This window comes from Aegilops tauschii, chromosome 1 (genome assembly GCF_002575655.3).
Source record: "Aegilops tauschii subsp. strangulata cultivar AL8/78 chromosome 1, Aet v6.0, whole genome shotgun sequence".
Classification (NCBI taxonomy): Eukaryota; Viridiplantae; Streptophyta; class Magnoliopsida; order Poales; family Poaceae; genus Aegilops; species Aegilops tauschii.
In genome coordinates, this window is record NC_053035.3 from 450,563,146 (window position 1) to 450,580,982 (window position 17,837).

General features: G+C 46.3%; 1 pseudogene; it reads right to left on the reverse strand.

Annotated features, from left to right (window-relative positions):
• LOC120972804 (uncharacterized) overlaps positions 1 to 17,837 on the reverse strand; it is a 176,518-nt pseudogene that overhangs the window by 83,781 nt on the left and 74,900 nt on the right.

Genomic DNA, 17,837 nt, shown 5'->3' on the forward strand with positions numbered 1-17,837 from the left:
CATCAAATCTGGACCGTTTGACATGGCTAATAGTGGGTCAAATGGACCAGGCGAAAAAAGAGACAAAGCAGGGTAGCAGTTGAACATGACCGTGGAGGGGCGCGGTCCAATCAATGGACCATGCGGGTTGGCGGACTCCCCGAAACCACTTTTAGGCGGCGGGGGGGGGGGGGGGGGGGGGGGGGGGGGGTTTCAAAATATTGTTTGGTCTGGTTTGAGGGATTTGAGGCAACCGGATTCCATACTGGTCGACGGACATTTCGTGACTCCTGTTGATTAACCAAAGTGTTTGGTCTGTCCGGTCAAGACATTTATACATCTATCTACCTTGTGTTGTGCATATCGGTGCTACGATCTGCCGGCCCGACGAACGTGGCAATTCGTCGCTAGAGGAGGAGCAACCTTTATCCTGTAGAATAGATGGCGTGAGCTTAGTGCAGTGTCTAACGACCAATGTACTCATTTGGCAATGGCCAGATCAAACAACAGCCACTGCCAAAGGAGATTTGCAGGTCTGAACCCGCACCCGCGTCGCTCTCCAGGGGGGCGGCTCGGGTGACCTAACCCCGCCGCCGCCGCCACCCCCTCCTGCTCCCTCCCCCTCGCCGCCGTCGGGCGTCCCCGCCGGGTAAAGCCCGTGCGGCTGCCGGCGGCGGCGGGCCTTTTCTCTCCCGTCACGCATGGAGGCCAGCCCTGGACGGCGCGCCGTGCGTCGCGGAGTTGCACGCCGGCGTGGATCTGCCCTCCGGCCTCTTCTATGGCACGGTGGCGCTGGATGCTGGGGCGGCGGCCCCCTCCTCTCTTCCTCGCGGTGGAGGAGCGGCGGCTGACTGTTTTGGCGGCGGATCGGGGCGTTTATGCTCGGATCTGGTGGGCGTGCGCCGTCGGCGGGATGCGGCGGTGCTGGCCGTCCTGGGCCGCGTGGGTGGCAGGGCGGCTGCGCGTGGTGGAGGCCCCGGCGCCTCTGGCCCTTGGCGGCATGGAGGGCCTGGTGGTTGGGTCGGCGCCATGTGTGGTTTGCCCTCCAGACAGATCTAATCTGGCCGGTGCGACCTCAATGTGCGGCGGCTCAGATCGGCGGCGACCCGTGCACACAATGCTTGATGGAGGTTCCTTCAGCGGATCCGGGTGAAAACCTAGTTCTCGGCTTGATGCCAAGACCGGCGTTGGCGACACTCTTTTGTGTCATTACCTTCTTGAAGGCCTCGCCATGGAGAAGCTCCAGACCTCTATCTGCTACCTCCGGGGCAAACCCTAGATCAGTAGATCAGATGACGGCAGCGCGTTGGCGTCGTTTCCTCCTTGGGGGCGTCATTCTTGGAGGCGTACACGGGTTCGAGGGACCAGTGGGCGGCTTTTTTTGGTGGAGCGGTGCTTCATCCTGCACATTGATGACGGCGGATCTCGACGGCGTGGTGCAGCGGAGACTCGGCGCCCGATGCGCGGTGCTGGACTCGCGCAGGAGGGGGTTGCTGTCTGACGTCATGGTGGCGTCGATGGCCGAGTGGCCTGACAAGGTAGAAGCCTCAATATCTGCTCTGAAGACGGACCAGTGGAAGATGACGGTGACGACACATGTGAGTGCGTCAAACCAGTTCATGCCCCAGACCCGGTATGTGGCTCGGCTGGGGCCACTGGCTTTTGATGATAGGCTTAGGTGAGTGGACTGGGTATTTGGCCCAGCTAGCGCCCGCGCCCCTTCATCATATGGATAGGAGTAGTGGCATATGATGCCAAGATGGCGGATTCAAGCATATTGTTGTAATACTTTGTAAGGTCCTCAAGAATAATCAATAAAGTGGCCGCATGCATCTCCCAGATGCAGAGGCCGGGGCTCATCCTCCTTTTCTAAAAAAAAAGACCTGATCAAGGTGCGGAAAGAATTGGTATACCCTACACGTACGTATACCGGCCATCGGTCGGCGCACACGCTATTCATTTCAGTAGCTTGGACAATTGAGACACTGTTGCATTCATGTCCCAATGTGTATGTTCTCAGTGTTCTGCACTAGTGGAAATTCTAAATGTTTTGAGATGTTTCTTCTTATGCCGCAAAATTAACCACGCTAAGAGTGTGATTAACAAATACAATGGCAAGACAAGGTTAACGAAGGTACAGGATGTGAGATTAGAGTCTCTCGTTGTGGTACAGGATGGCAAGATTTGGTGTCATATGCTTCAGACCATTTCAATGGTTTGATGGTGACGATGTGTTGGTCCTTAGCAGCACGTGCACAAAGACTTTATGACCGCCATTGACAATGTCAGGCTGGCTCTGGTAAGGGAGCGCCGACGGCGGCACCTTGACGGCTTGTCCTGATGGCGGTAGTTGTCTAAGGACCATAATATAATTATTAATATGTTTGGGTGCTTTGCACCAACCTTTACAATAGATCCGAGTGTTTCTTGCAAAAAGCAAAACAAATACAATGATAGTACAGAACCCCCAACCCCCCCCCCCCCCCCCCCCCCCCCCACCCCCCAAAAAAATTTAGTGTTATAAAAATTTACACATATGACATGCGTGTACACCAATGTTTTAAATAGCCGGCTATAGCTCCGCTATAGCCTGCTATATAGCCTTTTCCCTAGGGTGCCGCTAAATAGTCCCATGTACAAATAGCCCGCTATAGCCTGCTATAGCTGATTTTGAGGTCCGCCGCTATTTAGCAATAGCCCGCTATTTAAAACATTGGTGTACACTGGTGTGCGAACACGTCTGAACGTCGGAGCAGAAGTTGCAGCGACTGAACCGAAGAGCAGGGACAATCCTCCGCACGCGAGATAGATCTTGGAACATGCTCTTGGATAACCAATCGTGATTTCCTTTCTCGCTCGCAGATCGCATCGCTTTTCGCCTTTCTATGATTCCGTTCCATCTTTATGCCGGTGTGTTGATCCGAGGCGATTAACAAATCTGCAGGACCTGTCTTTCTTAAATCACGAGTTTGGATAGGCGTTTGCGACAAACCAGTAACATGTCCAGCTCTGGGTCACCAACTGGTGGGTGGGTTTCACAGACCTCCGTATGATCAGCTCTCTTCTCAATAGTGTTGTTGTTTACTTCGTTTTTCATAAAGAGAGGGAGAGGACCTTATACTACGACAGATGTTCTCGCCATGTCAGGTGTGAGCCCTCTCGCACTACTCTCTGTAAAATGTTGTAAATGGAATAAAATCTGTTGCTGTTGAAATAAACAGTTCCATAGAAATTCTCCAATATTTGTATTACGTATTTTGGAGTAGACAGTGATAATTACACCTTTTTTGACTGAGCCATCTGACGCATCTGATCTTGAACTACAGCTTTGACACACCTTTAATTTTGGATTTTCAAATTTGTTGCTAACATGAAACGTTCTTCAACTTCGACACTATTTCGCTTCCTTTTCCACTATGTGCAAGTGATTTCCTACAAGAGAGCACCATGGACTGAAGCACATAAGGTGACATAACTGAATTCTGCAGCCGAAGAATCTCACTAAGTTGAATCATTTCTCTCAATGCCGCTCATCCCTAAGTCACGGTCAGGCCAAAATAGCGTTTGGAGCAGAGATTTTTCTCATATAAAGATATGAAAGTTGGACTTGCAGATAAAATTATAGTCTGCTTTTTTGTTTACATGGGTCAGGTCATCCTTCACATCTCTAGCATGTAAAGAGGGGATGCTCAAGAGGGAAAGAATAGCCATATATAAAGACACACACGCGCGCGTGTGTATATATGATGGAAAGTAGTAGGTGTGGCTTTACTCATTGCATTATCAGGGGTACAATAGCCATTAATTGATTTTTACTTTCACAAGTAAAGTGGTTGGCATACTGCTAATACCTGAGATGGTAAAACACAACACCCATAGGCGATTCAGACTGCCAGTCACATGCATCAACCTTACTTTGAGCTGCTTTCTTCAGCATATGCTAGTGGGCTTAGAGCATATCCAAGATCTATGATCGACCATAGGTTCACAACTCATGCATGCAGATCATCCAGCCCGGGTCGACAACTATAGCGAGCCTGGTCGTTCAGCCGGTCACCCAATCCAAACGTGATGTACTAATGATGAGCTGTGCACATAGGGCAGTGGCGTAGCCAGCCCAATACGCCAGGGTGGTCCATTGATAGAAATATTTACATAAGATTATTTATTTTTAAAGAAATATTTTTTTACTGCACTATATACAAGCTATGGGGAAATTCCAGGGTGGTCCATGGACCACCCTGGCCACCCCCTAGCTACGCCACTGACATAGGGCCGTCGAACAGTAGAGATAGACGTTTAGTTCAAGCCGGTCAGCACATATACTTTGTAGGAGATCTTCCCTTTCTTTTACATACCAGAAAAACTAGCTAGCATATCTTCGGATATATCTAGCTACCTTGTGCTCCGCATAATGCTGGTTCCGTCTCCGGGTCCGGCAAACACGGCCGTGCGCGTGCTACACTTATAAATTCCTTGATCAACGAGGAGAAACCTCAAACAAGCATACAACGGTGAGCTTGTAGCAACCGTGGTACGGGCCCATGCATTACTGGGCGGGTCTCGTTTGGCAGTGGCCTCATCGAACAACCAACCGCTGCCAAAGGAGACTTGCCCAGCGATGCAGCTTTTGCGCCCCATGGAAAAGTCATGCACAGTGTATGGTTTGCATAGCCACGTAGTTGCTTGCTTTCAATACGTTGTGATATGTGTAGTTGCAATTTCAAGTGTTGCTTCTTGTCTGTAGGCGCGAACAGTCTAGGACCTGATCAAGGTGTGAGAAGGTACAAATGTTTCCCAGATTTTTTATTACACAAACCATGCTAAAGCGTATGATTAACACATACAACGATAATGTAGACCTCTAAATTTGTGAGTGTAAGACATACAGAATAAGTGCTATATAAAACAGTTTGACCCAAAGTGACTTTCGCCCCGCTTTATATATAAAGCAACAACCAAGCATTATGATACGACAACGCACCACACAAACGACAAAGGAAACTGCAAGATATTACGGTGATGCATGATGATGGCAAGAAAGCCCCAGCACAACAAGCAAACAACAAAATAAAGATTAAAGCACCGCTTGGAGTACTAGGAGCCCTTATCCATGATCAGGTAACCGGAGCCGAGAATGAAGCCAATTTGAAAGTGAGACTAGTCGTCAGATGAGGATATGCTGTAGCCAAGTGTTTAGTTGTTCTTCTACCCGGTTGACCTATGTTTAGTTGGAGCTGAGCAACCATTTAGTTCTTATGTTCATGCAACACTAGCTTTGCATGTCAGTGTACATTGCTAGTTATTGCCCTTATAACCCAACTTCTTCTTTCTACCTATCAATGAGATGATACGCATTCTGTGTATTCGCGATTAAAAATCCTTTTCCCCATGCCTCTCGTTCCTAAGTCATGGCCATGCCACGATATCGATGGGAGCAGGATTTTTTTTCTCAACTGATGATAAGAAGCATGGAGAGAAAAATTAATAAAGAGATAGTCTGCATATTTGTTTGCTTAGGGGGGCCTTGGCATTGAGAATCTTGAAGTCAAGAACAAATGTCTTCTCAGTAAGTGGCTGTATAAGTTATCAGTTGAGACTGATGCCACGTGGGCGCAGATTCTCCGCAGTAAGTATCTGCAGTCCAAAACTTTGTCCCAGGTGACAGTGAGACCGACGGACTCGCCTTTTTGGAAGGGGCTCATGGGAGTCAAAGCAGCCTTCTTCAATAGGACAAAGTTTATAATCGGTAGTGGCACTACCACGCACTTCTGGGAGGATACTTGGCTTGGAGAGACGCCGCTGGCGCTTCAGTATCCGTCCCTGTATAGTATTGTTCAACGACGTGATGCTTATGTTGCAACGATACTGCAGTCCATCCCCCTTAATATTCATTTTAGGAGAACGCTTGTTGGCAACCGGTGGGAAGCGTGGCTTTATTTAGTGAGTAGACTGATGGAGGTTCAGCTATCTCATCAGCCCGATCAGTTGTGCTAGAAGCTTACTAGGTCTGGAGAGTTCACAGTTAAATCGATGTATATCGATGTCATCTATTCTACCGCCATTCCTAGTTCCAAATATGTTTGGAAAGTCAAATTGCCTTTGAAAATTAAAGAGTTTATGTGGTTTGTACATAAACAAGTCATATTAACAAAGGATAACTTGGTAAAGCGCAACTGGACAGGATCTACTAGGTGTAGTTTTTGTGATCGGGATGAAACTATCAAACACCTTTTTTTATTGCCCGTTGGCCAAAGTTTTGTGGCAGACGGTGCACATTGCCTTTAACATTACTCCTCCGAATTCTGTCAGTACGTTATTTGGAACGTGGCTTGTTGGGATAGAGTCCGAAACAACTAGACACATTCGCGTAGGAGTATGTGCTTTGTTGTGGGCAATTTGAAACTTCAGAAATGATTTGGCTTTTAACAGAACAACAAATATTCATGTTTTGCAGGTTATATTCCGAGCCACTGCGCTGATCCGTATGTGGTCGTTACTCACTCCGACGGAGGCCGGGGAGCGTTTGGTTACTGGATCTATCCGGTGGGAGATGGTAGCACGGGATATCTTCAACCGGTTTGGATGGCGGTCATGTAATAGGATAGGCGATTAGTTTTCCTATCTTTGTTATGCCAGCCGGTTGTGGCCTCTTGGCTTTTGTGTTTTCGGCATTGTGGCTCTTTGTGAGCTTGCCGTTACTTTGTTTCAGACTGTAAGACCTTGTTGAACCTATTTGCTTATTTATAAAGTTGGCCGTATGCATCGTTCTGATGCAGAGGCCGGGGAGTCCCCCTTTTCGAAAAAAAAGAAAAAAAAGCTACATTCATGGATCACGACAGCACTCACATCTCTAGCATATGTAAAGAGAGGATAGAGATATATACGACGGCTTTACACTCATTGTACCAAAATTCTTCAAGGGCAAACTGACCATTGGTTTTTACGTTTCAAGTACAAGTACAGTGGTTGGTACGGTGTACCATGCTCTCATCACGCAAGAGTAAAACACACCCAACAGCAATTCCCACTGTATTCGTCACATGCAGCATTAAGCTGCTTTCGTCAGCATATACTAGTGGACGTCGAGCATATCCAAGACCAGTAATCGATCACCAGTTCACCAACACGTCGCCGAATCCAATCGAAATGTAATACACTAACAATTGGCTGTGCAACGCGGAATCCTTGAATATATCTTTCACGTACTGGAAACGCCAACATATCTTTAAATACACCTATCTAGCTTGTGCCGAGCATAATGCTGGTTCATTCTCCCGGTCTGGCAAACATGGCCCCGCGTGCCATATGTGCCTATATATTCGTCGGCGGAGGAGGATAAACCTCGATCTTGGAGACTAGGTGGCGTGAGCCTGACATGCGCAAGCCACGATGAAGGGCCCAAGGACCGACGTACGGGGCCATGCATTATTAGGCGGGTCTTCTTTGGCAGTTGCCTGATCAAACAACCAGACATTGCCAAAGGAGACTTGCCCGACGATGCAGCTTTTGCGCCCCATGGAAAGGTCATGCACGGTGTACGGTTTGCATAGCTAGGTAGTTGCTTCCTTTTAGTATGTTGTGATATGTGCAGTTGCAATTACAAGTGTTGCTTTCTGTCAGCATGCCTGAACAGTCAAAGACCCGGTCAAGGTATGAGAAGAATTGGTATGCCCAGCATAAGTAAGCCATCTGTCGGCAGGTGCGCTCTCGGTTGATATCAGTAACTTGGAAAATTGACGCATTGTTGAACTCGCATCTCAGTGTGCATGCAATTGGTATTCTGTCCTAGCAGAAACTACAAATATTTCACAGTTTTTTTGTGACACATTTATTTTGACACAAAACACTGCTAAGTTGTATGATTAACACATACAATGATAAATGTAGACGTCCAAATTTGTGTGTAAGACGTAGAGAAAAAGTGTTACAAACAAGTTTTTGACAGAAAATGGCTTTCGCCCCGCTTTATGTATAAAGCAGCAACCTAGCATTACAACACGACACTGCACCACACAAACGACAAAGGAAATGACAAGATATAACGGCGTCAAGGATGGAAAGAAAGCCCCAAAATGACAACCAACAACAAAAGAAAGATTAGAGCACCGCTTGGAGTCCTAGGAGCCCTCATCCACAATCAGATAACAGGAGTCGAGAATGGAGCCAAGTTGAGAGGGAGACTAGACTTCGGACGAGGCTATGCCATCACCAACACCTGGAAGTCAAACACCATTGTGCCAACCAGCTCCATGGCCGAATGAACACTCTGCCCTCTCACCCTGGATCGAAGGGTGCCACATCGTTGGATGATGAAGACACTCACCCCAGAGCTGACTAGGAACGATTGATGGGATCCCAAGTTGAGGCCTCCGAACATAACTCCTCGTCGAACTAGCTCACGCTGAGAGCATAACCGTCGCGGTGACGGAACAATCAATGTGAGGAGAACATGCTATAATAAACAACCGCACCCGATCACAGGCAAGTAGGAACCTTGCTCACAACGGAGCCTCAAAGGACGGAATGACATCGTAGCGCCACCGCCGTCAGTACGAAACTATATTTACTTTCCTTTAAAATAGAAATATTATACAGGAGTATGATTTTATGCCTACCATAAAAGGCTTTGGCCCCGCTTTATAAATAAAGCAAACCACCACAGCCACAGAGTATCACAAAGGTCCACACACACACCCAAGTCGCACGAATAGTACAGAAGGAGCAGCTGAGGGCACAACTCAACAAGCCCTTAAAAAGGAAGAAGAAGAAGAAGAAGAAGAAGAAGAAGAAGAAGAAGAAGAAGAAGAAGAAGAACAACAACAACAACAACAACAACAAAAGCGGTAACACTGCGGCCCCGCGACGAAGGGGCTAATCTAGCTCAGGTGGTGGCGGAGGGAGCAGCGGCGCCAAGCGTAGAGCCATCGCACAAAGGTCAGCAATGATGATGTTGATGGCGTCCCGGTCCTGGGGGCAGCTAAGCGGCCGCCAAAACTACAAGTACCCACACAATTTGAACACTGCGTCAGTAGCACGTCGAAGAGGAACACGCTGGATCACAAGCTTATTCCGAACCGTCCAAAGCGTCCACGCAAGGATCCCAATGATCAGCCACCTAATGTGGCGGTTCGGAGGGGGCAAGGCCTGGATTTCGGCAAAGAGATCTAGGAAGTTGGTGTTGCACCAACGACCACCAATCACCTCGCGCAGGCAGCTCCAGAGAAACTGAGCGGAAAGGCAAGAGAAGAAAATACGATTGGAGTCTTCTGCGGTCGCACACAGAGGGCACGTCCCATCACCCGGTCCATTTCGTTTTAACACCTTTGGTTTGTAGGCATAGAATTCCAAAGTGTCCCAAAGGGATACAAATCCTACTCTTTAGAATTCTTCCAAAATTTCCCAAATCAAAGGACGCCTAAAATTTGGTTCTTGATCAAAGTTAAGCCACAAACCATATAAAATCACCGTATTAGCAAGACACCCGAAATGATAAGTTTATTTGGGGTTTTGTTTAATTTAGCATCTCAAGGTTCCAATAATAAAGTGCAAAAAATCAAGAAATCTCATAAATGCTAATTATGTCCGGGGTCAAGAACACAATAGTGTAGCAAATTCAAGTAGTTCATTCGACTTGAGCCATGAACTATGATGATGAAATTGTTCGTGCTAGCAAGAAACATGAAACTGACAGCTTTTGGGGGTTTTGGTTAGTTTTGTGCCTCCAATGGTTCCAAGATAATAATATTATACATGAACATAATAGTGTATGAAATTCAACTATTTCATTCGTATGAGAATCGTCTAACGCGTACCAAGTGTATGAGTTAATGAACATACATAAAGCACATGACTACGGTGACATTGGTCTGCGGGCACATATAGACCGTCGTAGCAAGCAAAAGTTACACACAACGAGAAGAGCGCTTACGAGCCTCCGCGCGCGAAAAGGAAGCGCATATCATGCTCTTGGATATCCTATCCTTCCTTTATCTCACTAGCTTGCACATCGCAGAGCCATTGGCCTTATCGCAGAGCCATTGTATTAAACGGAAACTTAGTACATGTGTGAATACATAGACAAAACAGAGTGTCCCTAGTATGCCTCTACTTGACTAGCTCGTTAATCAAAGATGGTTAAGTTTCCTGACCATAGACATGTGTTGTCATTTGATGAACGGGATCACATCATTAGAGAATGATGTGATGGAAAAGACCCATCCGTTAGCTTAGCATAATGATCGTTTAGTTTTTCTGCTATTGCATTCTTCATGACTTATACATGTTTCTCAGACTATGAGATTATGCAATCCTCGAATACCGGAGAAACACCTTGTGTGCTATCAAACGTCAAAACGTAACTGGGTTATTATAAAGATGCTCTACAGGTGTCTCCAATGGTCTTTGTTGAGTTGGTATAGATCGAGATTAGGATTTGTCACTCCGTGTATCGGAGAGGTATCTCTGGGCCCTCTCGGTAATGCACATCACTATGAGCCTTTCAAGCAATGTGACTAATGAGTTAGTCACGGGATGATGCATTACGGAACAAGTAAAGAGACTTGCCAGTGAAGAGATTGAACTAGGTATGATGGTACCGACGATTGAATCTCAGGCAAGTAACATACCGATGACAAAGGGAACAACATATGTTGTTATGCGGTTTGACAGATGAAGATCTTCGTAGAATATGTAGGAGCCAATATGAGCATCCAGGTTCCGCTATGGGTTATTGACCGGAGATGTGTCTCGGTCATGTCTACATAGTTCTCGAACCTGTAGGGTCCGCACGCTTAACGTTCGATGACGATTTGTATTATGAGTTATGTGATTTGATGAACGAAGTTTGTTCAGAGTCTCGGATGAGATCACTGACATGACGAGGAGTCTCGAAATGGTCGAGACATAAAGATTCATATATTGGAAGGTTGCATTTGGACATCAGAATGGTTCCGAGTGGTTCGGGCATTTTTCTGGAGTACCGGGAGGTTACCGGAACCCCCCGGAAGAAGTATTGGGCATAGTGGGCCTTATTGGAAGAGAGGAGAAAGGGCCACAAGAGAGGGGCGCGCCCTCCCCTTGGCCAAACCGAATTGGACTAGGGGAGGTGGTCGCCCCCCCTCTTTAATTTCCTTCCCCCTACTCTGGCGCGTGGCGGCACTCTGCATCCTTCTCCTCCTCCTCCGGCGCATCCGAGCAGCCCGCCTCCTCCTCCGCCTCGTCAGCAACAGCGAAAGACAGCCGCCGCAGATCCGGCTGCTCCGGCGCGTCGTAGCACTCCGCCTCCTTCTCCGCCTCGTAAGCAACGAAGGAAGACAGCCGTCGCCACTCTGGCTGCTCCGGCGTCTAGTAGTACAGCCAGAGGAGGGAGGCAATATAGATTTGATCCGTCTCTCAAGCCTGTAGAGAAGTTACCATACGAGATGACCGGGAAGGAAAACGCGGAGATCTGTCAAGCCCAAGTGAGGGACTTCTTTGAAACGCGAAGAGCTATGAGGCATCCACCTCCGGAGGAGAAGATAGATCCCGTGAAAGTTCAACGCACTGTCGATGCCCTGAAGCGACCACCACCGTCTCTGCCGCAAACCAACTATGAGCGCATTATTGAAAGCTCGTATATCGAAGCGGAGCGGTCGGGAAGTACTTGAAGTGATCGAAGATTAGCAGAACAAAGAAGTGGGAAAAAATTCCCCAGCTCGGCGAACAAGCGAACTAATCGTGCCCCCCGCTCAAGGTGTCTAGCGATATCGTCGCTAATCATCCGAGGATGGTGCCCGGTACCAATCCTGGAGATTACCTGCCCGATGATGCACATTTTGATACAATGGAGGTGGACGATTTCAAATACCGGTACGGGAAGCCTCTCGTCAAATTTGGTCATCCTCCTCTAAAAACGATGATGCGAAGATTCCATGAGTGGTACATGAAAACCTGCAGCGAGTCTGGGAAGGATACTTTGACGGTGAGAGTTAAAGAGGAGCACGACCTCGTTAGAAATGATCTGTTGTCTGTTCCATTTGAGGAGTTCTTCCAGTTTTTCAATCAAAAGGCCCTCGATAAAATAATCGTCACTTGCTACTGTCTATAAGTACTACTTCTGTAATTAAGTCTCTATATATAGCTCAGCTCTTGCATTGCATATATATATATATATATATATATATATATATATATATATATATATATATATATATATATATATATATATATATAATTATCCTCACTATGTTATGCAGATTGAAGATCGTCGAATGCAGAAAAGCAGAAATCTATGATGTTGGGTTCATTAACCCAAATCTCATAGATGAATGGATGGTTAAATATGATGCCGCACAAACCGAGGCCAACTTGCTACGACCGTTGCTCCGAAATCAAAATAAAGATAAAATACTCTTTCCTTACAACTTCAAGTGAGTGCTACTGTCTTGTGCATATTCGGTTTCCCTTATTACTCGAGGTTATAGTAATGTAATTGATGTGTTATGCATGCGTGCGCAGCTTCCACTTTATTCTCCTAGAGATTAAGCTTGAGCAGGGACTAGTAACCGTCTTAGGCTCGAGACGAAAAAATCCCGAGGAGTATGCGGCCATGACTAAAATGCTCGAGAAGTAAGTTCAATCGATCATTATTGCACCATATCGGCAACTTTGTTCATTTCATGATATCAAGTAATTGTTTTCTTTGTCTGGCAGGGTTGGCAAAAGTTCACCGCACAAGCTCCGGGACTGCCGAGGGAGCTGCGATTTACACACCCAAAAGTAAGTACTACTTGCTAGCTAGTTCCGCGCATCTCCCGTTGATTCTAGCTCCTTTCATCAATACCATTTATAATGCTTCATTATCGGTTTGATTGACCTCTATTTCTCGTAAAGTGCTTGTGGCAGAAACCGGGAATGATTACTATGGATACTACGTTTACGAGTTCATCTACAACGCAACGGCCAAGAATAAGCATGGCTACTCTAAAAGACAATTTGAAGTGCGTAAGCAATAATATTCACAATTTCATTTTATTACCATAGTTTGTGTTGAGTTTCATTCATGTATATGTATTGACCCCCTTTTCCAAATTAGATATGGCAGCTGCGGAATGAACTCCTACCACAAGATCGCATACGAGCAATTCAAGAGGAATTGGCGGGATTCTTTTATGACCACGTCATCAATAAAGCCGGAGAATACCATGTGGAACTTGAGTTCAGATGTTAGGGATTGTAAGAGATCTTATATTGTATATATGTAGCCAGTAGCGTCGGATAGATATACGAAAACCTGTTGTTCGACCAATCTCTCGGAGAAGGAGAGGTCGATCACTTCTCTCTATATATGTTCATGACGATCTTCTGTACTTAATGGTTTCCTTCATTTGCTTACTAGCTAACGTGTCGAGTCCTCTCTATACGTATAGTACGTAGCGTCGACCAAGCACGGAGATAAGAGATGTCACTTCTCTCTATTAGCTAGCTAACACAATATATGAAACCCCTAAATTAAAATTAACCCTACAAAACCCCCCAAACCCCCATCCCACCCCCGCCCCCCCCCCCCCCCCTTAAAAAACCCAGCCCCTGAACTGCTGACGCGTGGATGCTTTTTGGTCCCGGTTGGTAGACAAAAGGTCCTCCTGCCTGGGCAAGCCGCAGCGGCCACGTGGAGCCATCTGTCCCGGTTCGTAGGCGAACCGGGACTAAAGGTAATGGGCTTTAGTACCGACTCTTTAGTCCCGATTCCGGAACCAGGACAAATGGGTCTCTAGAACCGGGACAAATGTGCCTTTTTTCTACTAGTGTACCCGGATTACGGTTGCCCGGGGCGGCCGACCATACCAGCCCCTATGGTGGCATCGCCCTTGTACCTATCAACAAAATGATACGCACTTTGCGTATTAGCAATAAAAAATCATTTCCCAAATGCCGCTTATCCCTAAGCCATGGTCATGCCAAAATAGCTATGCTGGGTGCATGATTTTTTTCTTTCTCAACTGACGATCTGAAGCTTGGCGAAAAGGATGAATAGATATAGTCTGCATATTATTTGCTTAGCTACACGCATGAATCACGGCACCACTCACACCTCTAGCATATGTAAAGAGAGGATATATATATATATAATGGTAGACTAGTAGGTGCGGCTCTACACTCGCTGTACAAAAATTATTCAAGGGCAAAATAGCCATTGATTTTTTATGTTTTTTTTTTGCAGGGAGATTTTTTATGTTTTCAAGTACAAGTACAGTAGTTGGCGTACCATGCTCTCATCATACAAGGGTAAAACATACCCATCAGCAATTACCACGGGTTCCGTCACATGCAGCATCCTTAATTTGAGTTGCTTTCTTCAGCATATGCTAATGGACGTCGAGATATCCAAGATCAGTGATCAATCACAAGTTCACCAACACGTATGTAGTGACGGAGCTTCATGGGGCTAAAGGGGGCCATTGTCCATCTACTTAAAAAAATCTTAAGTGTACATCTAATTATTAGATTTGAATATTAAAGATTTCTCAGAGTTCATGCATAACTTATCTTCTTCACCTCTTGAAGATTTGCCCCCTGAACAATCGTCATCAAGCTCGCCATTGCACGAATGCATGCAGAACGATAGAGCCAAGAATAGACAACTAGCGAGCCCGGTCGGTCGGCCGGTCACTGAATCCAAACAAAATGTAGATCTAATGATTGGCTATGCAACGCGGCGTGGTCGAAGAGAAGACAGAGACGTATTGTCCAAGCTGGCACACAAAAACTTCATGGGAAGATCTTCCTTTTCATTCACGCACCGGAAACGCCAACATGTCTTCAGATACATCTACCTAGCTTGTGCGGCGCACAATTCTGGTTTGATCTCTTGGTCCGACGAACCCGGCGCATGCACCATGCGCCCATATATTCGTCGTCCAAGAAAGAGAAACCTCAGAGGTGAAGGGCCCAACGACCGACGTACGAGGCCATGCATTACTGGGTGCGTCTCCTTTGCGAGTAGCCTGATCAAACAACCAAACACTGCCAACGGAGACTTGCCCAACGATGCAGCTTTTGCGCCCCCATGGAAAGGTCATGTACGGTGTATGGTTTGCATAGCCATGTAGTTGCTTCCTTTCAGTATGTCGTGCAGTTTCAATTTCAAGTGCAGCTTGTCTGCAGGCCTGAACAGTCATGGACCTATTCAAGGTGTGAGAATAATTGGTTTGTGTCCTGCATACGTAAGCCGGTTGTCAGCAGGTGCGCTCGCCCGGTTATATCAGCAACTTGGACAACTGACAAATTTTTTAAGTCACGTCTCAGTGTGCATGTAATCGACATTCTCTGTACTAGTGGAAACTACAGATGTTTCACATATTTTGGTGACACATTTATTATGACAAAAAACAATGCTAAGTTGTATGATTAACACATATAATGATAATTTAGACCTCCAAATATCTAAATATGACACATAGAACAAGTGTTACAAAAAAAGTTTGACGGAAAAATTGCTTTCACCCCACTTCCCCACTTTATATATATAGAAACAACCGAGCATTACAATAGGACACTGTACCACACAAAAGAACCAAGGAAACGACAAGATACAATGATGGGGAGGATGGCAAGAAAAGCCCCCAAATGACAAGCAAACAATTAAAGAACAATTAGTGCACCACTTGGAGACCTAGGAGCCCTCATTTACAATCAGGTAACAGGAGCCGAGAATGGAGCCAAATTGAGAGGGAGACTAGCCTTCGGAGGAGGCCATGCCATCACCAACGCCCAGAAGTCAAACAACACTGTGCCAACCAGCTCCATATAGATTGTCGAATTGACATCCTGCCCTCTCGCCATGGATCGAAGGGTGCCACGTCGTTGGACGATGATGAAGACACTCACCCCAGAGCTTAGGAACGGGTGATGGGATCCCAAGCTGAGGCCTCCAAACATAACTCCTCGTAGAACTAGCTCACGATGGGAGCATAGACGTCACGGCCACGGAACCCTCAACACAAGGAGAAGTTGCTATAATCCGCAACCACACCCAGTCATAGGCAAGTAGGAACCTTGCTCACACAACGGAGCTTCCAAGGACGGAATGACGCAGTAGCGCCGCCACCGTCACTATGAAACTATATTTACTATCCTTTGAAATAAAAATCTTATACATGAGTATGATTCTATTCCTACAAATCAAAGGGATCCAAAGGGCTACAAAACCTATTCTTTAGAATTTTTACAAAATGTCTCTAAATCAAAGGACGCCTAAAATATGGTTCTTGATCCAAGTTAAGCCATGAACTATATTAAATCATCGGTATTAGAAAGACACCTGAAATGATAAGCTTGTTTGAGGTTTTGTTTAATTTAGTATATCCAGGTTCCAAATTAATAAAGTGCAAAAATTCATGAAATCTCAGAAACGTTAATTATGTCTGTGGTCAAGAACACAATATATCGTGTAGAAAAATCAACTATTTCATTCAACTTGAGCCATGAACTATGAAGAAGAAATCGTTCATGCTAGCAGGACACATGAAACCGGCGCGTGAAATGCAAGAGCGGATCATGCTCTTGGATATCCTATCCTTCCCTTTTCTCACTAGCTTGCAGATCGCAGCGCCTTTGGCCTTATCGTGATTTGACCTTTATTCTGGCCGGTGGTCTCAGTGGAATAAATATAGAGGATATTTGCATTTACTCTGTCAAGTTTCTCCACTATATGGACTACTACTAGTGTACTACTGTGTTGCTTGTAGGTTGCATCGATCAATCTGAAGCAAATTGCAAACGCAGATGTAACAGCTAATGGTTTCGCAGCAGGCGCCTGATGCTGCTTCACTTGCATGTATGAACCATCCTAGTAGCAAAAATCACAGCCACCAAATCGAATCGAATAGCGCATGTATACGAGCCTCCGTGCGCGAAACTTGGATTCGAAGAGAGGAACATGCTCCGGAATACCCACACCCTTCGTTTTTCTCGGTACCTCGCAAATTGCAACGGACGCCTTTGGCCTTTCCGTGGTTCCATCTTTATTCCTGTGGTCTCAGGGGAATAAGGATGAAAGAGATTTGCGTCTGCTCCGCCCAGTTTCTGGAGCATGCATCCATCCTCGATTAGCCTGGGCTGTCATGCATACAATGCACTGCTGTGACCTCCCAGGCTCTCACATTTTGCCTTTGTTCTTCGCTCTCATTCCGGGTATTGTTCTGCGGCATATCAATCCATCCTCGTTCAGATTTTCTGCCCTTGCAGTTGGGTCGAGTAGATTACATGGGTTGAGCGTAGCTGCTGCCTCCCATATCATGCAAGATGAGCAGAGCTAGCGGGTATAAATACCCCTGTTGCGCCGCGGTGATCACTAACCTTGTGTGATCCATGCATGAAACAAGGTGGCACGCAAGTGGGGAGAGTTGGCTGTGATCATGATCAGGTAGAAGATGTGCAGGTGAATATTTGAGCAGGGTCTCCTTTGGCAGATGTCGCCCCCATCCAACACCGGTGTGTGTTGGAGGTTGCCGGCTGTCTGCTGCCAAAGGAAATTTGCCTCGGAATTCATGTGCACAGATGGAAGAAGAGAAGATGGGTCTCAAGTAGCCTAGATTACATTCCGAATGTTTTACTGGTCGGTGTGTACTCTACAGATTTAGCCACATCACCATTTCAATGAGAAATGAGATCTTGGCTAAAGAAAGAGGGAGCTACATCTTCTCGGCTATCTATACACACTGTTAGACTATATATACAGGTAGGCGAAATGATCAGATGATGTAAGCAGGAATAAGAATAAATATTACACTGTTCAGTTATTACTCTTGGTTGCCTATGGCATCTATGTTGGGGGCTTGTCGACACCTTCCCTTGAGTACTCTCTCCAATGCCAG